Raw genomic sequence first — 16,518 nt, 5'->3', positions numbered from 1 at the left:
TCTTCTAGTCCAACCCCTTGCTCAAGTAAGAGACCTTATACCATTTCAGACAAATGGCTGTCCAGTCTCTTCTTAAAAGCCTCCAGTGATGAAGCATCCACATGCTACAACTATTGTAAAACAGGATAGTTTTAATTACATCTATTCTTACTTTTCAACAGTGACCAACCTGAAATCAAGTTAGTAATCAGCAAAATATCATCTCTTTATATATTTTTTTCTGCCTGCATGACAATTGTAAGACAGACTGAAAATGTCCCATATGAACAGACAAAAATAGTACTCAATCGTGTACAGCAGTTAATATGTTATTCTATGGATAATAAAATGATCTTGAAGATATGGTCAGCAGTGTTACCAACTGTATTCTACTGGACCAACTACAGGACATTACATAACTGGTTGCATGGATCACAGAAAGATAAACATTAAAAATACTGCACAAATATTCTCTTGGCATCATCATATAATCTACTATGCAAACCACTCAAACAATAATAGTTGTAACAATAGCAACAACAATATTTTTTAAGAAACTGAACACACTTAATTGGATTATGTGGGACATTAATATAACAAATAAATATGTATTTATTTTTATTTATGTATTAAAATTTTATGCCACAGATCTCCCCTATGAGGTGACTCTGGATGGTTATATGTTACTGCAGTCAGCCTCAATAAGACTTGGAGATAGCATATATCAGTGGTTCTCAACCTTTCTAATGCCGCGACCCCATAATACAGTTCCCCATGTTGTGGTGACCCCCAACCACTTATACATCACCGGGTGCCAGGGGTGTGGCCAAAGAAAAGGGGAGAAAAATGGCGGACAGCCTTGTTTGGCGACCCCCGTGAAATGGTCGTTTGACCCCAAATGGGGTCCCGACCCACAGGTTGAGAACCACTGGCATATATGGAAATTAAGCTCTCCTGTTAAACTCACACATTTTGGAACACCTTAAAAACAGACCTGACCATCTAACAAGTCATGAATGATCAACTTTTCAGTTGTATGGATCAAACTTGAGCTTATACAAATATTAATCATGACTAAGTTCTACATATATGAATCTAGATAGCAATAATAAATGTTAAATAAAAGCTAAAGATGACTTACTGCAGAGCATCAATGTGAACAAAATTATCAAATGGATAATACTGTAGCCAAATAAACACAGTGAAATAAATAAAACCAGTTTAACCAATAATTTCAATTCTGTGCAATTCTAGTCCTTGACATATGATATAATACTGTACTTATTTAATCAAATTTCTACACCAACCATCCCACCTAAATGGCACAAGTCATGTTTCACCCTATAGACTTTTAGTATCTCAATACTTTCTTACAATGGAAAAGTTAATGATGGCACAATTAAGCCATGTTCTGATGGTAAAAGGAAGTTTAGTTTTTTCACCTCATAAATTATTTATTTTTAAAATTACAGGATTTATCTTAGAACCCTAAAAATATAGTATTGTAGGATGCTGCTTTTTTCTGTAATAATCTTCTTTTTAGATTGATCATCTTAAATTTAGGGTTGCTTTCTGTTGAGAAATACTGTATAGCTACTTTCCCTATCACATCATCTGCAAATTGCTTAATAGCCACACACCACTGGAAAATTTTTATAGTGTAAGAATACTTTTATATTATAAGAGACTTCTTTTATAATATAAATGTATATTCTATAAAACCAAATTTTTATTAAATAAGTTGCATAATTCTCATCCACAAATTAGAAAATTTTCACATATCATAAAGCAATAATCAGACTGAACTAAATATCTGCATTTGTAAGTAAATGGGTATAACTGAATTTTCCTGTTTGAACTTACAAGAGGTTTTATCCAAATTTAATTATCCAATAATTAATAAAAAAGTTCTTTACCAACATTGAGCATACATAATAGCAGAAAATAAACTGTATATGTATTTGAGATTATTATTGGAAAGCATTTTATCTACTTCCTTAGAAGTCAAATCACCAATTTCCATCACCAGGGAATAGATATTTAAATATAGATATTGACTCTATCACTGTCTTAGTTTCATGAAATTTCTGCAAGAGGCCACCACTTCAAATATTTATAGCCTGTTCTTCTACCTGTAAAGAATTTGGAATTAAAGAAGTATATATGCATTTCTGGTACTTGCCCAGTATTTCTTACTTCCCTTAATCAGTTTCTACAATCACATGTTTTAGCTTTACAGCACAAAAGAGGCAGGTCATGTACCATGAAGGTAGAATTCTTATTAGAAGTGAACTAGCTTGGCATTTAGAACTGTTTATACAACAATGCATTGTCTTCTAATGAAAAATACCCTGAATATCAAACACAGGTGAATCTTTTACAAGGCAATGGGGAAATAAGTTATTCCAAGCTCATAATATACTTCACAAATAAAAACTACATACTACAGATACCCTCCCTCAAGAGATACACAAGATAGTTATGATTACATTTTGCTGTGTTTGCCTTCAAGCAGCAATTTTCACAACAAGTAAACATTAGAAGATGATAACATTGACAACTATATTAGCACTAAAAAAGGAGGGAATTGTACAGCGCTAAGAACAAATCAATGTAGTAACAGAAGTAGGCTAAGTTCTCATTTCCAGTATTAAACATGATTCAAAGTGGCAAAATTAATTTTAAAATTAAACAGAAAAATACATTTCTTATATGGACTGTTTCCGCTTCTTAACTATTAAGTTCTTACTTAATTTCTAAACTATTTTATAAAGCATGCAATCCTAAATTAATTGGTATGTTCTATATCATTAATGCTAAAAAAGGATGTAGTTAACATTTAAACATACTTTTAAAGCATCTTCTTTACCTCTTCAGAGGCAATATTAGGCAAAATTGGAAAGGTGAAACATCTATTATCCAGTGACTAAAGAAATGGCAGCATACTTGAAAAGAACTCATAAGCACATCCCTTTTAAAGGACAGATTAAATGTAACGTGGAAGATCTATAATTACAAACCCTTTTCACATTTATACACATTCTGTAGAGTTCAAACATAAAGAGTCAGGAATGGCTACATTAAATTGTTAGTTCATGATAAATTTGGATATATTCCTTCATAAACACATTCCAAGCTGATTATATTTTTGTATGTTTTGTCCACAAAATACATAGCCATGTATGATTAGTTTAACTTGCAAGAAGCATTCTGTACATAGACTTCATATTTCTATGCTCAGAACTACCACATTTACTTGACAGTAAGACACTCCGTCTTAAAAAAAAACAATATACACACACACAGGCAAATAAACAGGAAATGTATTCCTGTATATTTCCTCACTGCCCAACTTCCCTATCAGCCACCTCCATCTGAAAGCAATCCAAGAGATTTTCATCTCAGCAACAAGTATGAGCTATCTGCATTTCAATATATGTATGTAAATGTATCTCCCACAAGCAATTCTCTAAAGGAGACTAATAATTACTTAAAATAAAATTGCTCCAAATAATAATTACTTAAAATTAATTGCCAATAAAATAATTTATAAAATTAATCTCTATATGCTGCTATCAATCATTCTCCTTCAAACACATGCGCCTATCTCCCTCCTCCACTTCAGCAGAAACAACAAAAAAGAGGGAGGGAGAAAGAGACAGAGGGGAGAGGAGGAGGATCGGAGGAAAAAAGGAAGGAAGAGCAGACAAGATGGAAATTGTAAGAGGAAGAGAAGGGAAGCAAATCGAAAGAAAGAAGCACAACTGGATTGAGATGAATTATGGGAAGAGGAACTGAATAAGAAAAAAAGAATGAAATCTCATTTAAGTATTACAAAAGAATAAAAATTCATCAAGCTAGCAGCTCTTCAGAGGTTATAAGTCATTTTCAGTCTAAGTCTCCTGCACTGGATTTTTGCAGCTTATTGTACCTCTTATCTATTTGTTTGTATTTGACAGCATATCCACAGAGAACCCTCTAAATCTCTGAGTAGGTTCTTGGGCAGGTAATCCACAGCATGGATTAAATGCATGTGATTAGGTCATTAATACAAGTGCTCGTGACTTAATACATTTGCATAAAATGTTTGCATGTTGTATGTGTCATAAGTGGCTTGTTTGTTATAGGTGCTACTCATTCATAGGTATTTATTTGGAAAGAACCCTCCTACTGCTATTGGGTAAACATAGCCTATTGAAAAAATTGAAGAAATTTGAAGAAACTGTCATATTTCTTAAAATTGTCTGCACAAAATTCTTGTGGATTTTTGGTGTCATACCTAGGTTGTTGCAGGAGTAAAGAGGTACACTGAAAAGTAGACTCTCATTGCCAGACATCTAATAAGCAAAGTGATTATAGACGGCAATTCAGGTGGAAAAATTGAGTTCTTATATGTTCGCTACCTATTTCCTATTTATTTTTTTACAGTTAGGAAAACTGTGATGCAGCACGATTCGAGCAAAAATGTTTGTGTATCTTATAATTTCAACTCTTCTTACTTTCTCCACTTCATCACCAACATTTGTCATGTTTTTATATGGTAATATCACTCAATTTCCTTCTATAAGAAAAAGATATGTGTAAGGATATCCAAAAGACAAAAAAAAATATTCTTTTTGTCTCTCCAACCAGGAAGCTTCCCAATTAATTAATTAAGCAAGCAAGCAAGCATATGGAATATACAGAAGTTATGCAATCACTAATATACATTTTTAATTTAAATAACACATCAGCAGATAAAGACAGACAGATAATACAATATAGATAATATATTAAATTAAGATAAAACCATAATAAAATAACCATAATATGCAGCCATAGAATTGCATTGGATAGACATTATAATTCAAATGCCTTAATCAGATCTATGCAGTAATACACGTACTTGCATTTAAAGCCATATGACTATTGTTTTTTTGCTCAAAAAGATTAACACAGTTTCTTTCTGGAAACTGTTTCATTTCCCCAGACTTTGTTACCACTGATATCAATAAGGATTAGTTAGGTCCACACATCAAATTATTTCCATGTTTTGCAAGAAGTTAAAAATAACTACAAGGCTTTTCTACTTTCCTCATTTCAGTCACCCTTTATCTGTCAAAAGAAGCAATCAGAATTAAAGCAGGAAGGATAAGCAAGACAGTTTTGTGGAAATTTTAAGCTTACTAACAAGTGAGAGAAATCAACTGATTCCTTTTCATAACAACTAAAGTTAAACAATTAATTCCACATATAGCTAAATGTAGTTTGTGTGTGCTAATAAAAACTGATATATGCATTTTACTCATGAAATTAAACATGTCTTAAGCTAATCAACCCTATTACAACGAACTCCAAGGAATTCCTGTCTAGAAGGAATTACTCTTATGTACTAACTGAGAAAAGATTATACTAGTGGAAATATATGAAGAAATGAAAATTATCATTTTCGATTTTGTTCTCTTTTACTAAGCCAGAGGCTTTCAAAAGATATCTAATTAAAATATAATATTTTAGATTTTTTTTCTCGGAATATTTTATGACCACTGGAACTATAACAAATAATACAGAACTGAAGTAAAACATTTTTTTCAAGACACCTGCATGCGGATAATTCTTTTAATTTAATTGTGCCCTATTTATAAAAAGATCTGACACTGGCTTTTAGAAATAGTACTAAAAATATTGTTCATCAATTTGTTCTTTAATATAATTTACTATATTAAATAGATCAACTACATTTGTTACTACAAATGAAATTGTTCTAAGGGGTTTACAGAAAACCTTATTCATGAATAATTAAGTTGTTCAGCAGCAATCTAGATTCAAAGGGAAAGAGGGGAGGAAGATACCAACAAGTAAGTGCATTAATGCTTCATTCTTGATATCATCTTTTCTTTTTTGATTCTAAACCACTACACTGCCTTATAAAATCTGAACCTACAATATGTGAGTGTAATATTCTCTATATTAACAAAAATATAGACTACACCAGTCATATGACTATGTTGCTTTGAAATACACTTAGATGTTATTCTTTTAAAAATATAAGATAAAGAGGCTTCCGGTTTTGCGCAGTACCACAGCAGCCGAGGGATCGCGGGGCTCACACCCTATGGCTGATTTCTGCCTCCTAGGGGACACTAAATGGTCCTGAAGGAGGGAAGTCCCCTGAGTGCAGAGAGACGGCGGTCGATCCGATCAGTCTGGGAAAAGCCTTCCAGAAACCAGCAGAAGAAAGGCTAGTTTAACTTCAGACTCTAGCCTAAGCTACAAGCAACCAAAGCCCAAAAGCACTATTTTAAGCTGACTATAAACAATATGCTTGGAACTGAGTAAGAACAGTGATTTTCTCTCTTTTACTTGATAACTGACTTCCTGGGGGGGGGGGGACAAGAAGCAAAAAGCCTCCAAAAGTGAGAAGGAGGGGGATCTTTGTCCCAATCTCCTACAGACAGAAGCGATGAATGAAACCCTTAAGTGGGGACAGAAATATACTGAAATGAAATGAATATAAGACCTAAATCTGGATAAGTTTGAAATTGGTGGAATGTGTTAAGATTTCTTTTTTAAATCATGAAAATACAAGAAAATAATTGTTTATTTTGAAAACTGAAAACTGGAAAACAAACTAGTGCTGACATCTAGTGGTGGATGAAAATAGAGTAGTCACTTCAATACAGGAACTGGCAAAGCCCAGGAAATGATAATTTGTTTTGGGGTGACCTTCAATGTCTTAATAACAGAGAACAGCTGTGACAAAAAAAAAAACTAAAAAGAAAGAACTATAAACTTTAGAAAAAAAATTGCCCTTTCTGGATTACAAATACATATTCAACTGTGACTTTAAAGCTGTCTGCAGAGAAAGGAAAAGCCTAATTTTTGGCTATCATGGAAAACTAGTGATCTGCAGAAAGAATACCAAGAAAAAACAAATACTTTCCAGGAAGAGATATATGCTATGTTGCAACTAATTCAAACAACAATGATCTCAAACCACGAGGAAATTAAAAATAACTTTGAAAATATAAATGAATGCATCTCTAATTTAACTTTACAACAAAAAACTACCAGAAAATAAAAATAGAGAGTGAGCAGATAAAACAGACAACTGATGAACAACAGAAGGAAGTATAACTCAACCCAGGTGGAAAAAACTAATGGAAATAATGGAGATGGAAAAGATAACTTATACTTTAAGATCACAAAATAAGTCTGAGGACAAGAAAAAAGGTTTGACAAAATGGATTACAGAGCTACCTGGAGAACTACGAGAACTTGGCTTCCGGTTCCGGTTCGGGGCATCACTAGTCGTACGCGGAGACCTCTCTCCTTGTCGGCTAGGTTTCCCTCCGACTTACATCGAGGAGGCTGCTGTCCGGCTGCAGAGGAGCGGCGGCTCCTCCAGCTGTCCGGACGAATCTCCGAGGGCCAACGGAGAAGAAGATTGGCCAGTAAAATGGCCAATCGCCCTGCCACTTCAGCCCGTAAGTCAGACAACATCTAAGCTTTGAGTGCCCCCGTGGTGAATCCGGGTGAGAATTTTTTCTTATTTTTCTCTCTTTTCTGCCTTTTCTTGTTTGTGTACCTGTAAGAGCTTTTGAAATTATTTCCCTGGCTTGGAAAGGCGGCTTCTGCTTTCTTGGGGAAGAAAGGCATTTTACAAATACTGAAAGACTACATTTTATTTTTATTTGGACACTAAAAAGGAAAAAAAAAGAAGGAAAAGGTTTTCTCTCTTCTTTCTTTTTAAGAACTTTACTATTTCTATTTCTATTTCTATTTCTATTTATATATATATATATATATATATATATATATATATATATATATATATATATATATATATTAATTATATATATATATTATACTCTAAAAGACAGAAAAAAGAATTGATTTTTGGAAAAGACTTTCTTAACTCACTGAGGGCATCTAGTGGCGAAAATTTAATATTGCAAATTTGTTTATTCTTCTATTGAATTTCAAAACACTAAAGATAAGCTGTACACCTGTGAAGCTGTGGGAATGGATGTTTTTACATTAAAGAAAGCCTCTACAAGAAAGAAAAAGAGATTTCCTTTTAAGCATTAATATTAAAATGGAGAAACCTCAGATACAACTGAACTGTGCACTTGTATTGGAAAAGATGTATGAGGCCACTGCAGAAATTTGTGCTACATTTAAAAACTGTACTTTGGAATTAAAATCCAGAGATGCTACTACAATTGCTCAAACTGATGTCCAGGTTACAACTGATCATGGCATAAATCAAAATGTACCAGAAGAGGAATTTACAAAGATAGAAGTGGAATTTATTCCATCTGACAATCCTTTCTTCAGCAACTTAGAGAACCAGAAGAAGCAAAGACTAAGACCTCAAAATACAAAGCAACTACATTGCAAGGAGAACAGAAAAAGACGTTTAATGCAGAGGAAGAGATTTATATTTTCTCAAAGATTACTACAAGCAACAAGAATCAATCTATTGGCTGAAACGGAAAAAAGACGTTTACTGCAGAAGAAGGGACGTACATTTTCCCAAAGATTACTACAAGCATCAAGAATGGATTTACTGGTTGAAAGGGAAGCGCTTTTATGGAAGCCTGGGTGGCACAGAAAGAAACCCAGAATTAGACTGAAAAAGAAATTTAAAAATGTTTAATGGAGTAAAAGGCAATGTTGATTTTATGGATTGTTTTAATGATAATGATCTAGAGCCAGAACTAAGAAAAATGCAATTATATACATGCGTGTTTAAATTAGTAAGTGCTTAAATTGATTAGGTGATTTTTGTGTATAATATGATCTGATAAGGTATGATAATTAATTGGATGGAATTTGAAGTTTGTGTAATGAATTGAAAGGAATTAAGGTTTTATATTATTATTATTATTTTCTTTTTTCTTTTCTCTTAATTAAGTCAGTTATAACTATATACATATGTGTTTAAATTAGTTAGATGCTTTTTTTGTTGTATGGAATGGTTTGGATAAAAGAACCTTGGCTCTATGGATTATATTAAGGATAAAAAATATATAATCATATACATATATATGTATGTATGTATGTATGTTTTGGAGTTGAAAAAAAAAAGTTCAGTCATGAGAATGTAATTTTGAAGTGTTTAAATTGTTTAGATGATTTTTGCCTATAATAATATGATCTGATAAGGTATGATAACTAATTGGATATCTGAAGTTTGAGTAATGAATTGAAAGGAATTAAGGTTTAACATTTTTTTAATTAAGTTAGTTATCACTGGAAAAAGAAATGAATGAGATTAATGATAAGAAGAGGGCTGAGAGAGATTAAAAACTTTAATATACATGATAGAGATACCTGAAGTGATAATTTGTTGATGTAAAACAATATTTGATTATGGTAATTTTAAATTGATAAAGCTTTAAAACAAGTGGAGTAGTAACAGAAATTTAAGCTAGAAATGGAATATATTAAATCTATTATGTTATTTGTGAGAAATAGAGAGATGATAGTGAATGTATTAAGTTGAGCTGTTTATTTATGTTTTTCACCTTGAATTATTTGTTTACCCAAACACCACAGTGTGTCTAAAGTACTCTTTGTTAAAATTAAAAAAAATAAAATAAAATATATTTAAAAAAAAAGAACTACGAGAACTTAAGAGGCAAAAAATGATAAGAGAAATTGAGAAAGAAAGGGAAAAAAATCAGTGAATATGAAGAGGTGAAACCTTCCTATAAAAACATCTCACCTGATTTGTCTTTTGTACCTACAACAACGTCCACAAGACTATGGGAAGATTCTTGGATTCAGAGAAACATATTGATCAGGAAAGATGTCTGGCAAAATAAAAAGGCTAAAGTGAGAATCAAGAAATTAGATGATGGGATCTATCAGAGAGAATATTTGAAAATTTATTATCTGTTTGATTATGGTTAAAGAAATAGAAAGATTTCGGATATAAATGAATTTTAGTTTAAGAGGGATGAGCCCCTCAAGTAATATAGTTTTTTTTCCTTTGTGTTTTGTTTTTTGACATGAGAAATATAAAAATGTTGGGATGGTTTATATAAAGGAAATGTTTTAGATACTTAAATGAAATTGATCTTGAGAAAACTTTGAACGGATAAAAATGCTTTGATTAGATCTAAAAGATAATTGGATTTATTTAAACGGAACATTTAAAGATTAAACATATGCTGGAATATGGTTAAAAACAAGAGAAAAATTCTGGCTATAAATGTACATTAGTCTAAGAGAGATATACATTTTAAGTAGTATATCATCTTCTTATTTCTTTTTTCTTTTTTTGATTTTTTTTCTTTTTTTAAGATATGAGAAATGTAAAAATGTTGAGATGGCCTGTAAGAGGAAAAAGACTTAAATACTTAAGTGTAATGAAAATCTTAACCGGTAAGAATGTTTTGAATATTCTGGGGAAAACAAATTTAAATAAGAATTTTAAATAGGACCTATGATAAGGCAATCAAGATGATCAGTTAGAAAAGAAGTTTTATATCAATGTGGTTATTATTTGCAGAAATATTAGAAAAATGTCCATATTTGTTATTTATCCAAATAATAAAAATTGTATTAATTCAAGGATGGCAAAAGATAACATTTTGGGGAGAAAAGCATATCAAGCAAAGCTATTATGTGGACTATAGAATTATAGAAACTAATCGTTATTGTTTTTTAAATATAAACGCAGATTAACATGATGTTTACCAAATATTAAGGTGATTATGTAAAAAAAACCATATTTTTTAAAAAATAAAAATACAGGCTAAACAGGGGAACCACAGACTTCAAAGCAATCAATCCATTCATCTGCTAAGTCAGGGGTCTTCAAACTTGGCCCTTTTATGACTTGTGGACTTTAACTCCCAGAATTCCTCTACCAGCATGCCTGGAAATTGAAGTCCACAAGTCATAAAAGGGCCAAGTTTGAAGATCCCTGTGCTAAGTTCAATGCAGTTTCACAAAAGGTCTTCAAGATTCCATTTATACTATTCCCCAAGGAAGAAATGCCCATTGCTTATTAAGGATGTCTATATTATTGTGAAACTGCTTTCTGTTAATTTTTGACAGAAATCTCTTCCTTTGAATTTAATTCATTGATTCCGGTCCTACTCTATAGAGAAGCAATCTTCTGTATAACAGTCCTTTGGTACCACTCTCTTACCTTCTTTTAACTATCTAGGAAATAAAACTACAGCCCAAGAAAATACATTATGCACCTCAAAAAGTTAAAATCTAAATAAAGGCTGGGTTCCTAAATTAGCCAGAGGATATGATTGAGCCTCAAGTGTTAACATGGGCTCTGGTATCAATTTCTAAAAATATGAAGAACAAAATCATAAAGGGCTAGAAAAAAGGGACAACTGATGACTAAGTGACTGACTGAAAGGTTATTAAAAAGGAGTCAAGAACAAACATAATAACAAAGAATAGAATAATAGAATAATAACTTTGTCATTTAAATGTACACTAATTGGCATACATTAAAATGAAATTTCATTGCATACAGCTCTCAAAGAAAGAAAACATATAATTTGACATTCCATAGGAAATAAGTCCTAATAGTTCAACAATAGTCTTATTGTCCTTAGTCCTTAATCTAATCATGGTTTGCAAAAATTTGGCTACTGCCAGAAACACACTGGGCCTACAGTTGATAAAATAAAATATACATATACATGATTTAAATGGCATGATTGAAAAATCAATAAAGGGGCAATAATGTCACAGAGACAAATTCTTTGTACAAGATGTATATCCTGCAATCTTCCAAGCAGGACCTGTGATGGAAAGGCATTGAGCTGTACCTTGCAAAAGTAATCTAGCACATACTAGACTTAAAAGTTTTTTAAAATGATAGGATATGATAACAGAAGCGTAAATGAACTGAAGTGAGTTAGCTCTACTAAAGTTACAAGACCTTAACATGTATTGGATTGCAGTTCCTATCACTCCTAGCCAGTATGATACAAATACCACATTGGCCGGAATAAAAGAATTATAATTCCACACTTTGGATAAATATCAAGCTAGGAAAAGCTGACATTTTTCTTTTTCTTTTATTAAATGAGTCAATTACCCTGAACAAAGACTTACATATTATCTACATTGTTTTAGCAATTATTACATCATTTACTTTTAGCAACCATTACATTTGCTAATCTCTGTGCTGTTCTAAGGCTTCTGTCTTCATTTTTTGTTGTTATTATTATTTTCATTATGCTAGTGTTCCTGCCTTTCTAAAAACCAAGAAATAAATTGTTACAAAAGTGCACGTGTTCAAAACCCCAAACTTTCTAAAAACATTGTTATTACAAGCACATTTCTTATCTCAATATTTTGAGTACTCATTTAAGTAGGAATATTCCTTCACATACTTTCTATATGAAATTTCCTTGTCTATTTTTATAATAAAACAAATAGACTTAACAAAACTGCAGGCAATTTAAGCTATTATACTCTTTAGCAGCTCTAAGCTGTTTACATAGCTTTACTTGTTCAGTGTTGATTTTATATATCCAATTATACATTAGCAAGGCAAAAAGCTGAAAAATATGCCGTAAACTAAATTAAGAATTGTTGATAATTAAATGAAAAGTATTTTATTGTACTTAGCCCTAATAGCATAGATTTACAATTATGTATAATAATGAGAAACCTATTAAGGATAGTTCCTAAATATCATTATCATTATAATTAAATTCTGCAATGAAACAATGTTGTGAAGTTACTTGTAAAGGTTGTTGCAAGTGTATCTGTTTTCATTAAAAAATAAAATATATCTAGACAGAATGTGTTTTTTCAGGGTCTTTTCATTCTGAAGTTTCAGTGGAAAGTGGAGAGGAAAACTATATTGTGGTATGTTGAGTATATAGATCAGGGCTTTTCAACCTTTTTACCCATTGTACCAATTTTAGGATATGTCAATATTGGAGTACCACCAGTTGCCTAGCAAGGTGTCAAACACTTGATGACCAAAAAAAAAAAAAAAGGAAAAAAGTGATAAAGTACAGGTAGTCCTCGACTTACAACAGTTCACTTAATGACTGTTCAAAGTTACAATGGCCCAAGCCACAGCCGAGCAAGACACCTGCCTGCCTGCCTGCCCGGCGGTGCTCTTCCTCCTGTCCGAGGTTTTCATTGTTGTGAGCATTTCTGTTGAGGATTGGCAGCGGAGGTAGGGTGGGGTGGGGTGTTTGGTTTTTATTCTCCCCGTCTGCTGGGTGGTTGCAGCAAGTTTTGGTCACTTCACATGACCCTGGGACACTGTGACCATCATAAATATGAATCAGTTGCCAAGCATCTGAATGTAAATCACAAGACCCTCGAGATGCTGCAACGTTCCAGCTGATCGGTGCTTCTTCTGGGCTCAGCAGAAGCGCCAGGATCAGTGCTGCTTTCCAGCTGGTTGGTGCTTCTTCGGGACTCAGCAGAAGCACCAGGATCAGTGCCGAGCTCCAGCTGGAGCCTGGAGTTGATCCTGGCACTTCCCGAGCTCTGACAGCCCTGAAGAAGCACCAATCATCTGAAAGCAGTACTGATCCTGGCGCTTCCGCTGAGCCCTGACAGCCCTGCAGCTCCAGCTTCTCTCGCTCAGGTTGTGCGGTGCTGCCACTGGTTCAGCTCATTCCTCTCCCCCGCTACCACTTTTCTAGGATGGTCGCTTACCACCTGCCAGGTGCCAATGTACCACAGGTTGAAAAGCCCTGGTATAGATAACAGATCATGTTAGCCAGCAGAAGCTATATTGCTTGCCAATAGGCTTCTGGGCCCTATTCAAGGCACAGATGATTGGGCTCTTGAGGACATCTTCTTCAAATAGATTTTGCCTGGCCCACCCATATATAAGAGAAGATACTGCAAAAGATTGGAAAAGTTGGAATATGGATAACTTTCTGAGATATGGAAGAGCATTTCTTCTTCAATCAGATCAGACCCACACTTTCATTTAGGAAACTGTTAAAGACAGCTTTCTTTTGAAAGGTGTTTGGATAAGAAAGTCAATGAAAAAGCAATAAATATTTATACTAATATTTATTTATGGTGATGTATTTTTATTAATTTTTTTAGTTTTTTATGTAAGCTACCTAGAATTGCTTAAGGAGGCAGCATATAAATATTGATTAATACATATGTTTTAATTCATTCTACCTTTTAATGGTATTTTATTTTAAGGTATTATTTATTAGATGTGTTTAACTATTTAATTTAATACTGTCGTTCTTTTTATATGCAATTTGCTATTTAAATGAATTGTGCATAAACAAGCACCATGTTAATTTCCTGCTATGTAACAGTGAGAGATGGAAATGTGAATTAAGATCAGTATTATCTCTATAAGCACATTTGTGATACATACTACCTATCTGAAGTATGCATTAAATGGCTTAATTATACTCACAAGATTAAGAAATGAAGATTTCTTTTTGCATAATTCTTACATTTCTGAAAGTTCACATAGTCTGAAAGCAATTGGTATATGCTTTCAAGTCTCAAAATCTCAAGTAAGCTACTCCTTAAAAGAACTGAAAGCATTTTTGGCTGCAACATTCCAGCCAAGGAATACTGAGTTGAAATAATTATAAATATTATATCTTGGAAAAACTAATTTGTTCTCCTTAAATTTCTTCAGAGTTCATTTTTTTAGGTTAGATCTGTCATGTAATATCTATCTTCTTATCAATAAGTTTCAGGGCGGTAAATGAGGATAACTAGAGGTAATTTTTGAGTTACAACAGTCTGGAATTATAATGATCACAAAATGGATGCTTTATGGCCCATAATGCATTTCAGGCCATTGCAAAAAATTGCACCCCCACAGTCAAATATCATGATCTGGATGCTTGGCAACCCATTTGTACTTATGACTGATTGCCAAGTGTCCCACAATTATGTGATCACTACTTGCAATATACTCTGCTGGTTTCCCCAGAAAGTCAATGGGAAAGCTGGCAGAGAAAACGGCAAGCTGCTACCACCTGACTCATAGCTGAGATTCCCTCCCAGCAGACAGTTTTTGAGAATGAAGGGGCTACTTGCTGGGAGGGTATCAAATACAAACTGATTCAGAGGATTTTGAAGATGAATATACCATTAATACCGGAACTTGTTTTTATATAGCTATAGTGAGAGTGTTGCATACACAAAGATGCAAAGATTTGGCACTATACACATTAGAGAAATTGCTGGTGAAGATGAAACTTGCTGAAATGGCTAAATATTCTCATATTTTTGCATCAAATAAACATATACACTGAATAAGGAAATTGCATGAATATATTTATATATTTCCTTATTCAGTATATAAAAGTACTGCTGTGCAACAAAGCTTATCAACTACCATTTGTTAGAAAATTCTTATTAAAATAGCATTTTGCTTTTACTGTCTTCACAACTATAATTTTGGTCATGTAATTTTTGGTTTAAAATGTATGGTTTTGTGCACAAATGCATACTTTTTCACAAGGAAATCTAGATTTTTTTAATGGGAAAAAAACAGCTTTTAAACCAGTAAACAGTGAATGTGTCTTGAACATTATATTACAGTATTCAAACATTAGTCTTCTTTTCCCCTGTAACAGTAGTGCCCATTATTCTCACTTTTCATCTACATAAAAACTTCTATCCCTTAGCTGAATTAGTTAAGAGAAAAATAAGAAGAGCCGACAGCTGTGAAATAAAAATTTTAATAACCTAAAATCAAGATAAAACAAAATTAACCAGTCTAATTACCAAATGGAATGTAATATAGCATAAAAGTCTGTAGCTCTACCTGCTTTATCTCACATACCTGGGAAACAATTAAAAAAAGATGGCAGCACTGGGATAAATTGAGAAAGACTGTCTTGTAAGCACATTAGTGCTAAAGTAAATAGAGCTGTATAAATGAAAAAAACAAGTCCTTTGATTACAACTAGAAACTTACTGATAATCACTGTAGCAAGCACAGTACACATGTTACATGAAATTCTGGTTCACTGTTTTATGGATTACCATATTTTGAAAAAAATAAAAGTTTCAAAATTTCATGTCTAGCTCACTGCAGTTATCTAAAGAAGTAATCTAAGTGCAGGAGTTCTGTGGCAAGTTACTCTGCATACAGAATGCTTCTGAGGGAATGTAATATACAATGTTCACTTCCCTCCACGTAGGAAGGATCAGAAACATTTAAATTTACTTTTTAATTTCATTTATCTAAATCAGGACAGATTGTATTTTTCATATATGGAAAACCATTATTAAATACCTTAAAGCCTCAAAAAAAAAAAAAAACCCCTGCAAAAAGCAATTCTGGCTTATTAGGATTAAATACAGCTTGAAATATTCTTCTCCTTTAAAAAAAATGCCTTATTTTTATTAACTTGAGTGCTTATGATAAAAAACAAACTTTGTTTTCATAGGAGCTCAAGTTGGCTAATAAAAATAACATGTTTAAATAAAAAAATCAACATTTCTAAAAAAAAGAAAACTACCAGATCACACTGCAAAGAAGCTTATAGCAGTGCCTCGTTGTTCATATCATCTTGACATCTTGACTCATTCATTATTCTGAAAACA

The 16,518-nt window shown here is 32.7% G+C and overlaps 1 protein-coding gene across 2 annotated transcripts in view; it reads right to left on the bottom strand.

Annotated features, from left to right (window-relative positions):
- The window catches only part of PTGFRN (prostaglandin F2 receptor inhibitor), a 112,698-nt gene that overhangs the window by 29,760 nt on the left and 66,420 nt on the right, over positions 1 to 16,518 (bottom strand). The gene's annotated exons all lie outside the window — the stretch shown is intronic.

This window comes from Crotalus tigris, unplaced genomic scaffold (assembly GCF_016545835.1).
Source record: "Crotalus tigris isolate CLP2741 ecotype Arizona unplaced genomic scaffold, ASM1654583v1 scf7180000019120.420415, whole genome shotgun sequence".
Classification (NCBI taxonomy): domain Eukaryota; kingdom Metazoa; phylum Chordata; class Lepidosauria; order Squamata; family Viperidae; genus Crotalus; species Crotalus tigris.
This window is presented reverse-complemented; position numbering and strand designations above follow the sequence as displayed.